The 17,952-nt window shown below is 46.9% G+C and overlaps 12 non-coding genes across 12 annotated transcripts; 10 read left to right on the forward strand and 2 right to left on the reverse strand.

Moving 5' to 3' along the window:
* The first annotated feature begins 647 nt into the window (after positions 1-647).
* LOC113085997 (U5 spliceosomal RNA) lies at positions 648-762 on the forward strand. Its single transcript, XR_003284592.1, has one exon. It is a non-coding gene; the product is annotated as a U5 spliceosomal RNA (small nuclear RNA).
* Positions 763-1,047: 285 nt separating this feature from the next.
* On the forward strand, positions 1,048-1,119 carry trnag-ucc (transfer RNA glycine (anticodon UCC)). The gene has a single exon. It is a non-coding gene; the product is annotated as a tRNA-Gly (tRNA).
* A 1,032-nt stretch (positions 1,120-2,151) lies between these two features.
* On the forward strand, positions 2,152-2,266 carry LOC113085998 (U5 spliceosomal RNA). Its single transcript, XR_003284593.1, has one exon. It is a non-coding gene; the product is annotated as a U5 spliceosomal RNA (small nuclear RNA).
* Positions 2,267-3,656: 1,390 nt separating this feature from the next.
* Positions 3,657-3,771, forward strand: LOC113086003 (U5 spliceosomal RNA). The gene has a single exon (XR_003284598.1). It is a non-coding gene; the product is annotated as a U5 spliceosomal RNA (small nuclear RNA).
* A 1,388-nt stretch (positions 3,772-5,159) lies between these two features.
* On the forward strand, positions 5,160-5,274 carry LOC113086004 (U5 spliceosomal RNA). Its single transcript, XR_003284599.1, has one exon. It is a non-coding gene; the product is annotated as a U5 spliceosomal RNA (small nuclear RNA).
* A 1,389-nt stretch (positions 5,275-6,663) lies between these two features.
* On the forward strand, positions 6,664-6,778 carry LOC113085999 (U5 spliceosomal RNA). The gene has a single exon (XR_003284594.1). It is a non-coding gene; the product is annotated as a U5 spliceosomal RNA (small nuclear RNA).
* A 1,392-nt stretch (positions 6,779-8,170) lies between these two features.
* Positions 8,171-8,285, forward strand: LOC113086001 (U5 spliceosomal RNA). Its single transcript, XR_003284596.1, has one exon. It is a non-coding gene; the product is annotated as a U5 spliceosomal RNA (small nuclear RNA).
* A 285-nt stretch (positions 8,286-8,570) lies between these two features.
* On the forward strand, positions 8,571-8,642 carry trnag-ucc (transfer RNA glycine (anticodon UCC)). Its single transcript has one exon. It is a non-coding gene; the product is annotated as a tRNA-Gly (tRNA).
* Positions 8,643-10,050: 1,408 nt separating this feature from the next.
* On the forward strand, positions 10,051-10,122 carry trnag-ucc (transfer RNA glycine (anticodon UCC)). Its single transcript has one exon. It is a non-coding gene; the product is annotated as a tRNA-Gly (tRNA).
* Positions 10,123-10,225: 103 nt separating this feature from the next.
* trnad-guc (transfer RNA aspartic acid (anticodon GUC)) lies at positions 10,226-10,297 on the reverse strand. Its single transcript has one exon. It is a non-coding gene; the product is annotated as a tRNA-Asp (tRNA).
* A 2,191-nt stretch (positions 10,298-12,488) lies between these two features.
* Positions 12,489-12,603, forward strand: LOC113086002 (U5 spliceosomal RNA). The gene has a single exon (XR_003284597.1). It is a non-coding gene; the product is annotated as a U5 spliceosomal RNA (small nuclear RNA).
* A 4,378-nt stretch (positions 12,604-16,981) lies between these two features.
* On the reverse strand, positions 16,982-17,053 carry trnad-guc (transfer RNA aspartic acid (anticodon GUC)). The gene has a single exon. It is a non-coding gene; the product is annotated as a tRNA-Asp (tRNA).
* Between the last annotated feature and the right edge of the window lie 899 nt (positions 17,054-17,952).

A 17,952-nucleotide genomic window follows, 5' to 3' on the forward strand; every position in this document is an offset into this window, starting at 1 on the left:
CCCCAGCTCCGCCTGCCAGAAGCGACAGAGGCAAGAAACCAAAACTCGATCGGTGAAAGGATGGAGAAAAAACCCGGTGAGAAACCAGGCTCAATCGGGGAGACAGTTCTCCCCTTGTCAGACGAAACAGGTAGATCAGCTCCAGGCTGCAGGAATGTCAGACTGTGCAGAAGAATCATCTGTTTCCTGTGGTCTTGTCCAGGTGGTCTTTACAGGGGATTTGTATCTGCGGCTCATCTAGTTGTCACGGTCTCCGCTGTGTTTCTGGGCCATAGAGGTCCTTTCTAGGTGTTGATCCACCATCTTCTCTGGATACGGACTGGATCCGGGTGACTGAAGCGGATACAGACTGGATCTGGTGGCTACGGTGACCTCGGAATAAGGGATTTCTTTAAAAGACTTTTTTTTTCATATAAGATTTTATCCAACTTTTCAGATAGAGGCATGAGAAAGAGATTGCCTTGATTGGGCTTTTGGTTATTGGTGGACCGAGAGGACTTTTTTGAGTTTTACTCCTCCCTTTTGGAGTAGGGGGGGGGGGGGTGCTGACGAAACACATGTGGGCAGGCATTGTCACCCTTGATGACCCTTGGCGAGCGTAGTAGTTTAACAGAGGCAGCGCCACAGGCCCGAGGGTTTGGAGACACAGCTCGAGTTTCTCTTCATTGTCGCATAAATCTTTCGCCTTTTACTAAAGATTTCCGTGGAGGGGAACTTTTGCGAGTGACCTGTATTTTTGGGTGCTCTGCTCACAGCAGAGCTACATCGAAATGTCAAGAGCAGAATCAGTTTGACCGTCCGGCAGCATGCTGCGAGAGGGCTTGCCACTGGTCATCGTCTGAATAGGCACTCTCTGCGTTTGACCACTTCGTGTTTATTTAGCCGGATGGGAAGGCAGCGCTTTCTTGTACGTGACGGGATGCAAATTCTTGAAGGCTCTCTTTAGTGACGGGTCCAAACAAAGATCTCATCTGCTCCTCTAGCCCTATCGGCGACTCGTGCACTTCGAGCCTTCTTAGTGACGGCGCAAGTTGCTGACTGCTGACTGCGTTGGTGGTATAGTGGTGAGCATAGCTGCCTTCCAAGCAGTTGACCCGGATTCGATTCCCGGCCAACGCATGTCCTTTGGCTCGGGCTGACGTCGAAGCAGAACTCCCTCTGTGACCTGTGCCTCCACCCAAAACTTTTGGATGGAATAATTTCGGATGGACCCATCATTAGCTGAAGTCGCATAACACTTGCAACACTACCCGTAGCAGGGGTCATTGTTTGGACTCTTTTTTTTTTTTTTTTTTTTTTTTTTTTAATTGCGCTTTAAACAAAAAGTATTGTGTCAATGCAACTGAACAACATTTATTAGGAACACAGTGCGTCAAAAAGCAAAATGACAGTTAAAGGCATTTCGTTATTGAACTCTTTGATGACATCATTCAGCTAAGTTCAGTTTAAATAGTATCTGTGCAATAATTTGCAATCAAGTCAACGATATCGCTGTACATGAAGTGTCCCCAGCTCCGCCTGCCAGAAGCGACAGAGGCAAGAAACCAAAACTCGATCGGTGAAAGGATGGAGAAAAAACCCGGTGAGAAACCAGGCTCAATCGGGGAGACAGTTCTCCCCTTGTCAGACGAAACAGGTAGATCAGCTCCAGGCTGCAGGAATGTCAGACTGTGCAGAAGAATCATCTGTTTCCTGTGGTCTTGTCCAGGTGGTCTTTACAGGGGATTTGTATCTGCGGCTCATCTAGTTGTCACGGTCTCCGCTGTGTTTCTGGGCCATAGAGGTCCTTTCTAGGTGTTGATCCACCATCTTCTCTGGATACGGACTGGATCCGGGTGACTGAAGCGGATACAGACTGGATCTGGTGGCTACGGTGACCTCGGAATAAGGGATTTCTTTAAAAGACTTTTTTTTTCATATAAGATTTTATCCAACTTTTCAGATAGAGGCATGAGAAAGAGATTGCCTTGATTGGGCTTTTGGTTATTGGTGGACCGAGAGGACTTTTTTGAGTTTTACTCCTCCCTTTTGGAGTAGGGGGGGGGGGGTGCTGACGAAACACATGTGGGCAGGCATTGTCACCCTTGATGACCCTTGGCGAGCGTAGTAGTTTAACAGAGGCAGCGCACAGGCCCGAGGGTTTGGAGACACAGCTCGAGTTTCTCTTCATTGTCGCATAAATCTTTCGCCTTTTACTAAAGATTTCCGTGGAGGGGAACTTTTGCGAGTGACCTGTATTTTTGGGTGCTCTGCTCACAGCAGAGCTACATCGAAATGTCAAGAGCAGAATCAGTTTGACCGTCCGGCAGCATGCTGCGAGAGGGCTTGCCACTGGTCATCGTCTGAATAGGCACTCTCTGCGTTTGACCACTTCGTGTTTATTTAGCCGGATGGGAAGGCAGCGCTTTCTTGTACGTGACGGGATGCAAATTCTTGAAGGCTCTCTTTAGTGACGGGTCCAAACAAAGATCTCATCTGCTCCTCTAGCCCTATCGGCGACTCGTGCACTTCGAGCCTTCTTAGTGACGGCGCAAGTTGCTGACTGCTGACTGCGTTGGTGGTATAGTGGTGAGCATAGCTGCCTTCCAAGCAGTTGACCCGGATTCGATTCCCGGCAAACGCATGTCCTTTGGCTCGGGCTGACGTCGAAGCAGAACTCCCTCTGTGACCTGTGCCTCCACCCAAAACTTTTGGATGGAATAATTTCGGATGGACCCATCATTAGCTGAAGTCGCATAACACTTGCAACACTACCCGTAGCAGGGGTCATTGTTTGGACTCTTTTTTTTTTTTTATTTATTTTTTTTTTTTAATTGCGCTTTAAACAAAAAAGTATTGTGTCAATGCAACTGAACAACATTTATTAGGAACACAGTGCGTCAAAAAGCAAAATGACAGTTAAAGGCATTTCGTTATTGAACTCTTTGATGACATCATTCAGCTAAGTTCAGTTTAAATAGTATCTGTGCAATAATTTGCAATCAAGTCAACGATATCGCTGTACATGAAGTGTCCCCAGCTCCGCCTGCCAGAAGCGACAGAGGCAAGAAACCAAAACTCGATCGGTGAAAGGATGGATAAAAAACCCGGTGAGAAACCAGGCTCAATCGGGGAGACAGTTCTCCCCTTGTCAGACGAAACAGGTAGATCAGCTCCAGGCTGCAGGAATGTCAGACTGTGCAGAAGAATCATCTGTTTCCTGTGGTCTTGTCCAGGTGGTCTTTACAGGGGATTTGTATCTGCGGCTCATCTAGTTGTCACGGTCTCCGCTGTGTTTCTGGGCCATAGAGGTCCTTTCTAGGTGTTGATCCACCATCTTCTCTGGATACGGACTGGATCCGGGTGACTGAAGCGGATACAGACTGGATCTGGTGGCTACGGTGACCTCGGAATAAGGGATTTCTTTAAAAGACTTTTTTTTTCATATAAGATTTTATCCAACTTTTCAGATAGAGGCATGAGAAAGAGATTGCCTTGATTGGGCTTTTGGTTATTGGTGGACCGAGAGGACTTTTTTGAGTTTTACTCCTCCCTTTTGGAGTAGGGGGGGGGGTGCTGACGAAACACATGTGGGCAGGCATTGTCACCCTTGATGACCCTTGGCGAGCGTAGTAGTTTAACAGAGGCAGCGCACAGGCCCGAGGGTTTGGAGACACAGCTCGAGTTTCTCTTCATTGTCGCATAAATCTTTCGCCTTTTACTAAAGATTTCCGTGGAGGGGAACTTCTGCGAGTGACCTGTATTTTTGGGTGCTCTGCTCACAGCAGAGCTACATCGAAATGTCAAGAGCAGAATCAGTTTGACCGTCCGGCAGCATGCTGCGAGAGGGCTTGCCACTGGTCATCGTCTGAATAGGCACTCTCTGCGTTTGACCACTTCGTGTTTATTTAGCCGGATGGGAAGGCAGCGCTTTCTTGTACGTGACGGGATGCAAATTCTTGAAGGCTCTCTTTAGTGACGGGTCCAAACAAAGATCTCATCTGCTCCTCTAGCCCTATCGGCGACTCGTGCACTTTGAGCCTTCTTAGTGACGGCGCAAGTTGCTGACTGCTGACTGCGTTGGTGGTATAGAGGTGAGCATAGCTGCCTTCCAAGCAGTTGACCCGGATTCGATTCCCGGCCAACGCATGTCCTTTGGCTCGGGCTGACGTCGAAGCAGAACTCCCTCTGTGACCTGTGCCTCCACCCAAAACTTTTGGATGGAATAATTTCGGATGGACCCATCATTAGCTGAAGTCGCATAACACTTGCAACACTACCCGTAGCAGGGGTCATTGTTTGGACTCTTTTTTTTTTTTTTTTTTTTTTTTTTTTTAATTGCGCTTTAAACAAAAAGTATTGTGTCAATGCAACTGAACAACATTTATTAGGAACACAGTGCGTCAAAAAGCAAAATGACAGTTAAAGGCATTTCGTTATTGAACTCTTTGATGACATCATTCAGCTAAGTTCAGTTTAAATAGTATCTGTGCAATAATTTGCAATCAAGTCAACGATATCGCTGTACATGAAGTGTCCCCAGCTCCGCCTGCCAGAAGCGACAGAGGCAAGAAACCAAAACTCGATCGGTGAAAGGATGGAGAAAAAACCCGGTGAGAAACCAGGCTCAATCGGGGAGACAGTTCTCCCCTTGTCAGACGAAACAGGTAGATCAGCTCCAGGCTGCAGGAATGTCAGACTGTGCAGAAGAATCATCTGTTTCCTGTGGTCTTGTCCAGGTGGTCTTTACAGGGGATTTGTATCTGCGGCTCATCTAGTTGTCACGGTCTCCGCTGTGTTTCTGGGCCATAGAGGTCCTTTCTAGGTGTTGATCCACCATCTTCTCTGGATACAGACTGGATCCGGGTGACTGAAGCGGATACAGACTGGATCTGGTGGCTACGGTGACCTCGGAATAAGGGATTTCTTTAAAAGACTTTTTTTTTCATATAAGATTTTATCCAACTTTTCAGATAGAGGCATGAGAAAGAGATTGCCTTGATTGGGCTTTTGGTTATTGGTGGACCGAGAGGACTTTTTTGAGTTTTACTCCTCCCTTTTGGAGTAGGGGGGGGGGTGCTGACGAAACACATGTGGGCAGGCATTGTCACCCTTGATGACCCTTGGCGAGCGTAGTAGTTTAACAGAGGCAGCGCACAGGCCCGAGGGTTTGGAGACACAGCTCGAGTTTCTCTTCATTGTCGCATAAATCTTTCGCCTTTTACTAAAGATTTCCGTGGAGGGGAACTTCTGCGAGTGACCTGTATTTTTGGGTGCTCTGCTCACAGCAGAGCTACATCGAAATGTCAAGAGCAGAATCAGTTTGACCGTCCGGCAGCATGCTGCGAGAGGGCTTGCCACTGGTCATCGTCTGAATAGGCACTCTCTGCGTTTGACCACTTCGTGTTTATTTAGCCGGATGGGAAGGCAGCGCTTTCTTGTACGTGACGGGATGCAAATTCTTGAAGGCTCTCTTTAGTGACGGGTCCAAACAAAGATCTCATCTGCTCCTCTAGCCCTATCGGCGACTCGTGCACTTTGAGCCTTCTTAGTGACGGCGCAAGTTGCTGACTGCTGACTGCGTTGGTGGTATAGAGGTGAGCATAGCTGCCTTCCAAGCAGTTGACCCGGATTCGATTCCCGGCCAACGCATGTCCTTTGGCTCGGGCTGACGTCGAAGCAGAACTCCCTCTGTGACCTGTGCCTCCACCCAAAACTTTTGGATGGAATAATTTCGGATGGACCCATCATTAGCTGAAGTCGCATAACACTTGCAACACTACCCGTAGCAGGGGTCATTGTTTGGACTCTTTTTTTTTTTTTTTTTTTTTTTTTTTTAATTGCGCTTTAAACAAAAAGTATTGTGTCAATGCAACTGAACAACATTTATTAGGAACACAGTGCGTCAAAAAGCAAAATGACAGTTAAAGGCATTTCGTTATTGAACTCTTTGATGACATCATTCAGCTAAGTTCAGTTTAAATAGTATCTGTGCAATAATTTGCAATCAAGTCAACGATATCGCTGTACATGAAGTGTCCCCAGCTCCGCCTGCCAGAAGCGACAGAGGCAAGAAACCAAAACTCGATCGGTGAAAGGATGGAGAAAAAACCCGGTGAGAAACCAGGCTCAATCGGGGAGACAGTTCTCCCCTTGTCAGACGAAACAGGTAGATCAGCTCCAGGCTGCAGGAATGTCAGACTGTGCAGAAGAATCATCTGTTTCCTGTGGTCTTGTCCAGGTGGTCTTTACAGGGGATTTGTATCTGCGGCTCATCTAGTTGTCACGGTCTCCGCTGTGTTTCTGGGCCATAGAGGTCCTTTCTAGGTGTTGATCCACCATCTTCTCTGGATACGGACTGGATCCGGGTGACTGAAGCGGATACAGACTGGATCTGGTGGCTACGGTGACCTCGGAATAAGGGATTTCTTTAAAAGACTTTTTTTTTCATATAAGATTTTATCCAACTTTTCAGATAGAGGCATGAGAAAGAGATTGCCTTGATTGGGCTTTTGGTTATTGGTGGACCGAGAGGACTTTTTTGAGTTTTACTCCTCCCTTTTGGAGTAGGGGGGGGGGGGTGCTGACGAAACACATGTGGGCAGGCATTGTCACCCTTGATGACCCTTGGCGAGCGTAGTAGTTTAACAGAGGCAGCGCACAGGCCCGAGGGTTTGGAGACACAGCTCGAGTTTCTCTTCATTGTCGCATAAATCTTTCGCCTTTTACTAAAGATTTCCGTGGAGGGGAACTTTTGCGAGTGACCTGTATTTTTGGGTGCTCTGCTCACAGCAGAGCTACATCGAAATGTCAAGAGCAGAATCAGTTTGACCGTCCGGCAGCATGCTGCGAGAGGGCTTGCCACTGGTCATCGTCTGAATAGGCACTCTCTGCGTTTGACCACTTCGTGTTTATTTAGCCGGATGGGAAGGCAGCGCTTTCTTGTACGTGACGGGATGCAAATTCTTGAAGGCTCTCTTTAGTGACGGGTCCAAACAAAGATCTCATCTGCTCCTCTAGCCCTATCGGCGACTCGTGCACTTCGAGCCTTCTTAGTGACGGCGCAAGTTGCTGACTGCTGACTGCGTTGGTGGTATAGTGGTGAGCATAGCTGCCTTCCAAGCAGTTGACCCGGATTCGATTCCCGGCCAAACGCATGTCCTTTGGCTCGGGCTGACGTCGAAGCAGAACTCCCTCTGTGACCTGTGCCTCCACCCAAAACTTTTGGATGGAATAATTTCGGATGGACCCATCATTAGCTGAAGTCGCATAACACTTGCAACACTACCCGTAGCAGGGGTCATTGTTTGGACTCTTTTTTTTTTATTTATTTATTTTTTTTTTTAATTGCGCTTTAAACAAAAAGTATTGTGTCAATGCAACTGAACAACATTTATTAGGAACACAGTGCGTCAAAAAGCAAAATGACAGTTAAAGGCATTTCGTTATTGAACTCTTTGATGACATCATTCAGCTAAGTTCAGTTTAAATAGTATCTGTGCAATAATTTGCAATCAAGTCAACGATATCGCTGTACATGAAGTGTCCCCAGCTCCGCCTGCCAGAAGCGACAGAGGCAAGAAACCAAAACTCGATCGGTGAAAGGATGGAGAAAAAACCCGGTGAGAAACCAGGCTCAATCGGGGAGACAGTTCTCCCCTTGTCAGACGAAACAGGTAGATCAGCTCCAGGCTGCAGGAATGTCAGACTGTGCAGAAGAATCATCTGTTTCCTGTGGTCTTGTCCAGGTGGTCTTTACAGGGGATTTGTATCTGCGGCTCATCTAGTTGTCACGGTCTCCGCTGTGTTTCTGGGCCATAGAGGTCCTTTCTAGGTGTTGATCCACCATCTTCTCTGGATACGGACTGGATCCGGGTGACTGAAGCGGATACAGACTGGATCTGGTGGCTACGGTGACCTCGGAATAAGGGATTTCTTTAAAAGACTTTTTTTTTCATATAAGATTTTATCCAACTTTTCAGATAGAGGCATGAGAAAGAGATTGCCTTGATTGGGCTTTTGGTTATTGGTGGACCGAGAGGACTTTTTTGAGTTTTACTCCTCCCTTTTGGAGTAGGGGGGGGGGGGTGCTGACGAAACACATGTGGGCAGGCATTGTCACCCTTGATGACCCTTGGCGAGCGTAGTAGTTTAACAGAGGCAGCGCACAGGCCCGAGGGTTTGGAGACACAGCTCGAGTTTCTCTTCATTGTCGCATAAATCTTTCGCCTTTTACTAAAGATTTCCGTGGAGGGGAACTTTTGCGAGTGACCTGTATTTTTGGGTGCTCTGCTCACAGCAGAGCTACATCGAAATGTCAAGAGCAGAATCAGTTTGACCGTCCGGCAGCATGCTGCGAGAGGGCTTGCCACTGGTCATCGTCTGAATAGGCACTCTCTGCGTTTGACCACTTCGTGTTTATTTAGCCGGATGGGAAGGCAGCGCTTTCTTGTACGTGACGGGATGCAAATTCTTGAAGGCTCTCTTTAGTGACGGGTCCAAACAAAGATCTCATCTGCTCCTCTAGCCCTATCGGCGACTCGTGCACTTCGAGCCTTCTTAGTGACGGCGCAAGTTGCTGACTGCTGACTGCGTTGGTGGTATAGTGGTGAGCATAGCTGCCTTCCAAGCAGTTGACCCGGATTCGATTCCCGGCCAACGCATGTCCTTTGGCTCGGGCTGACGTCGAAGCAGAACTCCCTCTGTGACCTGTGCCTCCACCCAAAACTTTTGGATGGAATAATTTCGGATGGACCCATCATTAGCTGAAGTCGCATAACACTTGCAACACTACCCGTAGCAGGGGTCATTGTTTGGACTCTTTTTTTTTTTTTATTTTTTTTTTTTTTAATTGCGCTTTAAACAAAAAGTATTGTGTCAATGCAACTGAACAACATTTATTAGGAACACAGTGCGTCAAAAAGCAAAATGACAGTTAAAGGCATTTCGTTATTGAACTCTTTGATGACATCATTCAGCTAAGTTCAGTTTAAATAGTATCTGTGCAATAATTTGCAATCAAGTCAACGATATCGCTGTACATGAAGTGTCCCCAGCTCCGCCTGCCAGAAGCGACAGAGGCAAGAAACCAAAACTCGATCGGTGAAAGGATGGAGAAAAAACCCGGTGAGAAACCAGGCTCAATCGGGGAGACAGTTCTCCCCTTGTCAGACGAAACAGGTAGATCAGCTCCAGGCTGCAGGAATGTCAGACTGTGCAGAAGAATCATCTGTTTCCTGTGGTCTTGTCCAGGTGGTCTTTACAGGGGATTTGTATCTGCGGCTCATCTAGTTGTCACGGTCTCCGCTGTGTTTCTGGGCCATAGAGGTCCTTTCTAGGTGTTGATCCACCATCTTCTCTGGATACAGACTGGATCCGGGTGACTGAAGCGGATACAGACTGGATCTGGTGGCTACGGTGACCTCGGAATAAGGGATTTCTTTAAAAGACTTTTTTTTTCATATAAGATTTTATCCAACTTTTCAGATAGAGGCATGAGAAAGAGATTGCCTTGATTGGGCTTTTGGTTATTATAGGCACTCTCTGCGTTTGACCACTTCGTGTTTATTTAGCCGGATGGGAAGGCAGCGCTTTCTTGTACGTGACGGGATGCAAATTCTTAAAGGCTCTCTTTAGTGACGGGTCCAAACAAAGAGCTCATCTGCTCCTCTAGCCCTATCGGCGACTCGTGCACTTCGAGCCTTCTTAGTGACGGCGCAAGTTGCTGACTGCTGACTGCGTTGGTGGTATAGTGGTGAGCATAGCTGCCTTCCAAGCAGTTGGAGAGAGCAGTGCGCATGTCCTTTGGCTCGGGCTGACGTCGAAGCAGAACTCCCTCTGTGACCTGTGCCTCCACCCAAAACTTTTGGATGGAATAATTTCGGATGGACCCATCATTAGCTGAAGTCGCATAACACTTGCAACACTACCGGTAGCAGGGGTCATTGTTTGGACTCTTTTTTTTTTTTTTTTTTTTTTTTAATTGCGCTTTAAACAAAAAGTATTGTGTCAATGCAACTGAACAACATTTATTAGGAACACAGTGCGTCAAAAAGCTACTGACTTCCGCCTGCGTTGGTGGTATAGTGGTGAGCATAGCTGCCTTCCAAGCAGTTGACCCGGGTTCGATTCCCGGCCAACGCATGTCCTTTGGCTCGGGCTGACGTCGAAGCAGAACTCCTTCTGTGACCTGCGACTCCGACCAAACATTTTGGATGGATCATTCGGAAGACGAAAAGAACCAGCTCTCCCCGTCGGGGAATCGAACCCCGGTCTTCCGCGTGACAGGCGGAGATACTGTCCACTATACTAACGAGGAGCCATGCATGCTGCCGTTTCTCCCCTTACTGACGGCACTGCACTGACATACCTAAACAATGCATGGCTTCTTCTGACGCAGACCCAGCCCTAGCACCGTAAAATTTCTGATGGACCCATCATTAGCTGAAGTCGCATAACACTTGGAACACTACCCGTAGCAGGGGTCATTGTTTGGACTCTTTTTTTTTTTTTTTTTTTTTTTAAATTGCGCTTTAAACAGAAAGTATTGCGTCAATGCAACTGAACAACATTAATTAGGAACACAGTGCGTCAAAAAGCAAAATGACAGTTAAAGGCATTTCGTTATTGAACTCTTTGATGACATCATTCAGCTAAGTTCAGTTTAAATAGTATCTGTGCAATAATTTGCAATCAAGTCAACGATATCGCTGTACATGAAGTGTCCCCAGCTCCGCCTGCCAGAAGCGACAGAGGCAAGAAACCAAAACTCGATCGGTGAAAGGATGGAGAAAAAACCCGGTGAGAAACCAGGCTCAATCGGGGAGACAGTTCTCCCCTTGTCAGACGAAACAGGTAGATCAGCTCCAGGCTGCAGGAATGTCAGACTGTGCAGAAGAATCATCTGTTTCCTGTGGTCTTGTCCAGGTGGTCTTTACAGGGGATTTGTATCTGCGGCTCATCTAGTTGTCACGGTCTCCGCTGTGTTTCTGGGCCATAGAGGTCCTTTCTAGGTGTTGATCCACCATCTTCTCTGGATACGGACTGGATCCGGGTGACTGAAGCGGATACAGACTGGATCTGGTGGCTACGGTGACCTCGGAATAAGGGATTTCTTTAAAAGACTTTTTTTTTCATATAAGATTTTATCCAACTTTTCAGATAGAGGCATGAGAAAGAGATTGCCTTGATTGGGCTTTTGGTTATTATAGGCACTCTCTGCGTTTGACCACTTCGTGTTTATTTAGCCGGATGGGAAGGCAGCGCTTTCTTGTACGTGACGGGATGCAAATTCTTGAAGGCTCTCTTTAGTGACGGGTCCAAACAAAGATCTCATCTGCTCCTCTAGCCCTATCGGCGACTCGTGCACTTCGAGCCTTCTTAGTGACGGCGCAAGTTGCTGACTGCTGACTGCGTTGGTGGTATAGTGGTGAGCATAGCTGCCTTCCAAGCAGTTGACACGGATTCGATTCCCGGCCAACGCATATCCTTTGGCTCGGGCTGACGTCGAAGCAGAACTCCCTCTGTGACCTGTGCCTCCACCCAAAACTTTTGGATGGAATAATTTCGGATGGACCCATCATTAGCTGAAGTCGCATAACACTTGCAACACTACCGGTAGCAGGGGTCATTGTTTGGACTCTTTTTTTTTTTTTTTTTTTTTTTAATTGCGCTTTAAACAAAAAGTATTGTGTCAATGCAACTGAACAACATTTATTAGGAACACAGTGCGTCAAAAAGCAAAATGACAGTTAAAGGCATTTCGTTATTGAACTCTTTGATGACATCATTCAGCTAAGTTCAGTTTAAATAGTATCTGTGCAATAATTTGCAATCAAGTCAACGATATCGCTGTACATGAAGTGTCCCCAGCTCCGCCTGCCAGAAGCGACAGAGGCAAGAAACCAAAACTCGATCGGTGAAAGGATGGAGAAAAAACCCGGTGAGAAACCAGGCTCAATCGGGGAGACAGTTCTCCCCTTGTCAGACGAAACAGGTAGATCAGCTCCAGGCTGCAGGAATGTCAGACTGTGCAGAAGAATCATCTGTTTCCTGTGGTCTTGTCCAGGTGGTCTTTACAGGGGATTTGTATCTGCGGCTCATCTAGTTGTCACGGTCTCCGCTGTGTTTCTGGGCCATAGAGGTCCTTTCTAGGTGTTGATCCACCATCTTCTCTGGATACGGACTGGATCCGGGTGACTGAAGCGGATACAGACTGGATCTGGTGGCTACGGTGACCTCGGAATAAGGGATTTCTTTAAAAGACTTTTTTTTTCATATAAGATTTTATCCAACTTTTCAGATAGAGGCATGAGAAAGAGATTGCCTTGATTGGGCTTTTGGTTATTGGTGGACCGAGAGGACTTTTTTGAGTTTTACTCCTCCCTTTTGGAGTAGGGGGGGGGGGTGCTGACGAAACACATGTGGGCAGGCATTGTCACCCTTGATGACCCTTGGCGAGCGTAGTAGTTTAACAGAGGCAGCGCACAGGCCCGAGGGTTTGGAGACACAGCTCGAGTTTCTCTTCATTGTCGCATAAATCTTTCGCCTTTTACTAAAGATTTCCGTGGAGGGGAACTTTTGCGAGTGACCTGTATTTTTGGGTGCTCTGCTCACAGCAGAGCTACATCGAAATGTCAAGAGCAGAATCAGTTTGACCGTCCGGCAGCATGCTGCGAGAGGGCTTGCCACTGGTCATCGTCTGAATAGGCACTCTCTGCGTTTGACCACTTCGTGTTTATTTAGCCGGATGGGAAGGCAGCGCTTTCTTGTACGTGACGGGATGCAAATTCTTGAAGGCTCTCTTTAGTGACGGGTCCAAACAAAGATCTCATCTGCTCCTCTAGCCCTATCGGCGACTCGTGCACTTCGAGCCTTCTTAGTGACGGCGCAAGTTGCTGACTGCTGACTGCGTTGGTGGTATGGTGGTGAGCATAGCTGCCTTCCAAGCAGTTGACCCTGATTCGATTCCCGGCCAACGCATGTCCTTTGGCTCGGGCTGACGTCGAAGCAGAACTCCATCTGTGACCTGTGCCTCCACCCAAACTTTTGGATGGAATAATTTCGGATGGACCCATCATTAGCTGAAGTCGCATAACACTTGCAACACTACCCGTAGCAGGGGTCATTGTTTGGACTCTTTTTTTTTTTTTTTTTTTTTAATTGCGCTTTAAACAAAAAGTATTGTGTCAATGCAACTGAACAACATTTATTAGGAACACAGTGCGTCAAAAAGCAAAATGACAGTTAAAGGCATTTCGTTATTGAACTCTTTGATGACATCATTCAGCTAAGTTCAGTTTAAATAGTATCTGTGCAATAATTTGCAATCAAGTCAACGATATCGCTGTACATGAAGTGTCCCCAGCTCCGCCTGCCAGAAGCGACAGAGGGAAGAAACCAAAACTCGATCGGTGAAAGGATGGAGAAAAAACCCGGTGAGAAACCAGGCTCAGTCGGGGAGACAGTTCTCCCCTTGTCAGACGAAACCAGTAGATCAGCTCCAGGCTGCAGGAATGTCAGACTGTGCAGAAGAATCATCTGTTTCCTGTGGTCTTGTCCAGGTGGTCTTTACAAGGGATTTGTATCTGCGGCTCATCTAGTTGTCACGGTCTCCGCTGTGTTTCTGGGCCATAGAGGTCCTTTCTAGGTGTTGATCCACCATCTTCTCTGGATACGGACTGGATCCGGGTGACTGAAGCGGATACAGACTGGATCTGGTGGCTACGGTGACCTCGGAATAAGGGATTTCTTTAAAAGACTTTTTTTTTCATATAAGATTTTATCCAACTTTTCAGATAGAGGCATGAGAAAGAGATTGCCTTGATTGGGCTTTTGGTTATTATAGGCACTCTCTGCGTTTGACCACTTCGTGTTTATTTAGCCGGATGGGAAGGCAGCGCTTTCTTGTACGTGACGGGATGCAAATTCTTGAAGGCTCTCTTTAGTGACGGGTCCAAACAAAGATCTCATCTGCTCCTCTAGCCCTATCGGCGACTCGTGCACTTCGAGCCTTCTTAGTGACGGCGCAAGTTGCTGACTGCTGACTGCGTTGGTGGTATAGTGGTGAGCATAGCTGCCTTCCAAGCAGTTGACCCGGATTCGATTCCCGGCCAAAGCATATCCTTTGGCTCGGGCTGACGTCGAAGCAGAACTCCCTCTGTGACCTGTGCCTCCACCCAAAACTTTTGGATGGAATAATTTCGGATGGACCCATCATTAGCTGAAGTCGCATAACACTTGCAACACTACCGGTAGCAGGGGTCATTGTTTGGACTCTTTTTTTTTTTTTTTTTTTTTTTTTAAATTGCGCTTTAAAAAAAAAGTATTGTGTCAATGCAACTGAACAACATTTATTAGGAACACAGTGCGTCAATAAAGCTACTGACTTCCGCCTGCGTTGGTGGTATAGTGGTGAGCATAGCTGCCTTCCAAGCAGTTGACCCGGGTTCGATTCTTTTATTGATTTTTTTTTAAATTGCGCTTCAAACAGAAAGTATTGCGTCAATGCAACTGAACAACATTAATTAGGAACACAGTGCGTCAAAAAGCAAAATGACAGTTAAAGGCATTTCGTTATTGAACTCTTTGATGACATCATTCAGCTAAGTTCAGTTTAAATAGTATCTGTGCAATAATTTGCAATCAAGTCAACGATATCGCTGTACATGAAGTGTCCCCAGCTCCGCCTGCCAGAAGCGACAGAGGGAAGAAACCAAAACTCGATCGGTGAAAGGATGGAGAAAAAACCCGGTGAGAAACCAGGCTCAGTCGGGGAGACAGTTCTCCCCTTGTCAGACGAAACCAGTAGATCAGGTCCAGGCTGCAGGAATGTCAGACTGTGCAGAAGAATCATCTGTTTCCTGTGGTCTTGTCCAGGTGGTCTTTACAAGGGATTTGTATCTGCGGCTCATCTAGTTGTCACGGTCTCCGCTGTGTTTCTGGGCCATAGAGGTCCTTTCTAGGTGTTGGTCCACCATCTTCTCTGGATACGGACTGGATCCGGGTGACTGAAGCGGATACAGACTGGATCTGGTGGCTACGGTGACCTCGGAATAAGGGATTTCTTTAAAGACTTTTTTTTTCATATAAGATTTTATCCAACTTTTCAGATAGAGGCATGAGAAAGAGATTGCCTTGATTGGGCTTTTGGTTATTATAGGCACTCTCTGCGTTTGACCACTTCGTGTTTATTTAGCCGGATGGGAAGGCAGCGCTTTCTTGTACGTGACGGGATGCAAATTCTTGAAGGCTCTCTTTAGTGACGGGTCCAAACAAAGATCTCATCTGCTCCTCTAGCCCTATCGGCGACTCGTGCACTTCGAGCCTTCTTAGTGACGGCGCAAGTTGCTGACTGCTGACTGCGTTGGTGGTATAGTGGTGAGCATAGCTGCCTTCCAAGCAGTTGACCCGGATTCGATTCCCGGCCAAAGCATATCCTTTGGCTCGGGCTGACGTCGAAGCAGAACTCCCTCTGTGACCTGTGCCTCCACCCAAAACTTTTGGATGGAATAATTTCGGATGGACCCATCGTTAGCTGAAGTCGCATAACACTTGCAACACTACCCGTAGCAGGGGTCATTGTTTGGACTCTTTTTTTTTTTTTTTTTTAATTGCGCTTTAAACAAAAAGTATTGTGTCAATGCAACTGAACAACATTTATTAGGAACACAGTGCGTCAAAAAGCAAAATGACAGTTAAAGGCATTTCGTTATTGAACTCTTTGATGACATCATTCAGCTAAGTTCAGTTTAAATAGTATCTGTGCAATAATTTGCAATCAAGTCAACGATATCGCTGTACATGAAGTGTCCCCAGCTCCGCCTGCCAGAAGCGACAGAGGGAAGAAACCAAAACTCGATCGGTGAAAGGATGGAGAAAAAACCCGGTGAGAAACCAGGCTCAGTCGGGGAGACAGTTCTCCCCTTGTCAGACGAAACCAGTAGATCAGGTCCAGGCTGCAGGAATGTCAGACTGTGCAGAAGAATCATCTGTTTCCTGTGGTCTTGTCCAGGTGGTCTTTACAAGGGATTTGTATCTGCGGCTCATCTAGTTGTCACGGTCTCCGCTGTGTTTCTGGGCCATAGAGGTCCTTTCTAGGTGTTGATCCACCATCTTCTCTGGATACGGACTGGATCCGGGTGACTGAAGCGGATACAGACTGGATCTGGTGGCTACGGTGACCTCGGAATTAGGGATTTCTTTAAAAGACTTTTTTTTCATATAAGATTTTATCCAACTTTTCAGATAGAGGCATGAGAAAGAGATTGCCTTGATTGGGCTTTTGGTTATTATAGGCACTCTCTGCATTTGACCACTTCGTGTTTATTTAGCCGGATGGGAAGGCAGCGCTTTCTTGTACGTGACGGGATGCAAATTCTTGAAGGCTCTCTTTAGTGACGGGTCCAAACAAAGATCTCATCTGCTCCTCTAGCCCTATCGGCGACTCGTGCACTTCGAGCCTTCTTAGTGACGGCGCAAGTTGCTGACTGCTGACTGCGTTGGTGGTATAGTGGTGAGCATAGCTGCCTTCCAAGCAGTTGGAGAGAGCAGTGCGCAATGTCCTTTGGCTCGGGCTGACGTCGAAGCAGAACTCCCTCTGTGACCTGTGCCTCCACCCAAAACTTTTGGATGGAATAATTTCGGATGGACCCATCATTAGCTGAAGTCGCATAACACTTGCAACACTACCGTAGCAGGGGTCATTGTTTGGACTTTTTTTTTTTTTTTTTTTTTTTTAATTGCGCTTTAAACAAAAAGTATTGTGTCAATGCAACTGAACAACATTTATTAGGAACACAGTGCGTCAAAAAGCTACTGACTTCCGCCTGCGTTGTTGGTATAGTGGTGAGCATAGCTGCCTTCCAAGCAGTTGACCCGGGTTCGATTCCCGCCAACGCATGTCCTTTGGCTCGGGCTGACGTCGAAGCAGAACTCCTTCTGTGACCTGCGAATCCAACCAAACATTTTGGATGGATCATTCGGAAGACGAAAAGAACCAGCTCTCCCCGTCGGGGAATCGAACCCCGGTCTTCCGCGTGACAGGCGGAGATACTGTCCACTATACTAACGAGGAGCCGTGCATGCTGCCGTTTCTCCCCAACTGACGGCACTGCACTGACATAACTAAACAATGCATGGCTTCTCTGACGCAGACCCAGCCCTAGCACCGTAAAATTTTTCTGATGGACCCATCATTAGCTGAAGTCGCATAACACTTGGAACACTACCCGTAGCAGGGGTCATTGTTTGGACTCTTTTTTTTTTTTTTTTTTTTTTTTTAAATTGCGCTTTAAACAGAAAGTATTGCGTCAATGCAACTGAACAACATTAATTAGGAACACAGTGCGTCAAAAAGCAAAATGACAGTTAAAGGCATTTCGTTATTGAACTCTTTGATGACATCATTCAGCTAAGTTCAGTTTAAATAGTATCTGTGCAATAATTTGCAATCAAGTCAACGATATCGCTGTACATGAAGTGTCCCCAGCTCCGCCTGCCAGAAGCGACAGAGGGAAGAAACCAAAACTCGATCGGTGAAAGGATGGAGAAAAAACCCGGTGAGAAACCAGGCTCAGTCGGGGAGACAGTTCTCCCCTTGTCAGACGAAACAGGTAGATCAGCTCCAGGCTTGCAGGAATGTCAGACTGTGCAGAAGAATCATCTGTTTCCTGTGGTCTTGTCCAGGTGGTCTTTACAAGGGATTTGTATCTGCGGCTCATCTAGTTGTCACGGTCTCCGCTGTGTTTCTGGGCCATAGAGGTCCTTTCTAGGTGTTGATCCACCATCTTCTCTGGATACGGACTGGATCCGGGTGACTGAAGCGGATACAGACTGGATCTGGTGGCTACGGTGACCTCGGGAATAAGGGATTTCTTTAAAAGACTTTTTTTTTCATATAAGATTTTTATCCAACTTTTCAGATAGAGGCATGAGAAAGAGATTGCCTTGATTGGGCTTTTTGGTTATTATAGG

The sequence above is a fragment of the Carassius auratus genome, unplaced genomic scaffold (genome assembly GCF_003368295.1).
Source record: "Carassius auratus strain Wakin unplaced genomic scaffold, ASM336829v1 scaf_tig00042621, whole genome shotgun sequence".
NCBI lineage: Eukaryota > Metazoa > Chordata > Actinopteri > Cypriniformes > Cyprinidae > Carassius > Carassius auratus.